The sequence below is a fragment of the Carlito syrichta genome, unplaced genomic scaffold (genome assembly GCF_000164805.1).
Source record: "Carlito syrichta isolate Samal-C Ts95f unplaced genomic scaffold, Tarsius_syrichta-2.0.1 Scaffold305413, whole genome shotgun sequence".
In the NCBI taxonomy this organism is placed as follows: domain Eukaryota; kingdom Metazoa; phylum Chordata; class Mammalia; order Primates; family Tarsiidae; genus Carlito; species Carlito syrichta.
Window position 1 is genome coordinate 123,487 of NW_007249509.1, and position 1,274 is coordinate 124,760.

The window sequence follows — 1,274 nt, forward strand, 5'->3', positions numbered from 1 at the left end:
TACATACTAAAACATTCTTTAGCACAACTTGGGACAGACGATGGCCTAAGTTGGGCATCTTTGAGGTCTCAGGGAGTGTGGAATGGTGAGACAAATAAGTAGAGGGTGCTGCAGTCATGTTGAGTGAGAACACAAACTAAGAAGTAGATATAAGAACAGCATATCTTAAGGAGGTGCTGATCGGAGGCTCTCAGCTCCAGAGGAGGGAACTCCTCCACCCCAGCCCACTGGTGGCACCCCAGATCTGGCACCCAGCTGCACAGCTGATCCCCAGTGCCACCTATGTCACCACAGTCCATCATATGGATCGCCCAAGGACCATGATGAGCACAGAGAAAGGATCTGAAAGAGAAACTGCCACCTCGGCCATTCTTCAGGCAGAGACTTGCATTGCCCCGCCCACCTATGAGCAGCATACACCTCGGTTCCTAAGGTAATGTTGCAAAACAGGAGACAAAGCCCCTCCCCTATGCTGAATCAGACAAAGGCAGCTAAGCATCGCAAACCTCCCAGGCAGTAGGCAAAAAGAACAAATCCAAGCTGCGAGTAAATCTAGCTGTCTGCAACGAAGCAAAGGGGAGAGCCTGGAGATCAGAGCTGAATAGATTTTAGACACTCAGGAAAGATTCCAGGGCTAGTCTGATTTCTTATTTTGACTTTTGATTTTATCATTTTGACTGTTTGTTTTGGTCACTTTAGTTTGCTTTTTGACTTACACTATCTGTTTGTGTTAGGCAAAATTCATCAAAAGGCATGATTTTATTGCTCTGTCTTTGTGTAGCTACCAGTATTCTTTAGGGAATTTTGCTTGCACTTTTTTCACTTCTCTCTGGCCTTGTGTCTCTTTTTCACCTGTTAGTTGGTATATAGGTCTGTTTTCCCTCTCACTCTTCTCTGTTTCTAACTTCCTATTGACCCCCTCTTCCTCCATTGTTTTCCTCTTTTGTGCCTCCCTTTGTTCCAGGGACCAAAGCTACATACCACTGCACAGATAGATTATAAGGCAGTGAGAAATAGATTCCAGTGGGCTCATACACCAGTTGGTGGATGCTGAAATCAGCATATAGATACGGAACCACAGCTTCCCCCCAATTAAACCTCAAAACTGAAAAAGTACAGCCCTCAGCCCACACTCCAACCTCAAAAGTGAACAAAGTCAAGGACCCCCAAGAGGAAAAAAGGAGATTGCACACACGAAGCAAAAGCAACCCCACCTTCCCTGAAAAACAGAATTAAAGAAGGGGAGGGAAAGGGGGAGAGAGAGAATAATCTAC

The 1,274-nt window shown here is 45.6% G+C and overlaps 1 long non-coding RNA gene across 1 annotated transcript in view; it reads left to right on the plus strand.

Moving 5' to 3' along the window:
- The window catches only part of LOC103264019, an 11,520-nt gene that overhangs the window by 1,088 nt on the left and 9,158 nt on the right, over nucleotides 1–1,274 (plus strand). The window lies entirely within an intron of this gene.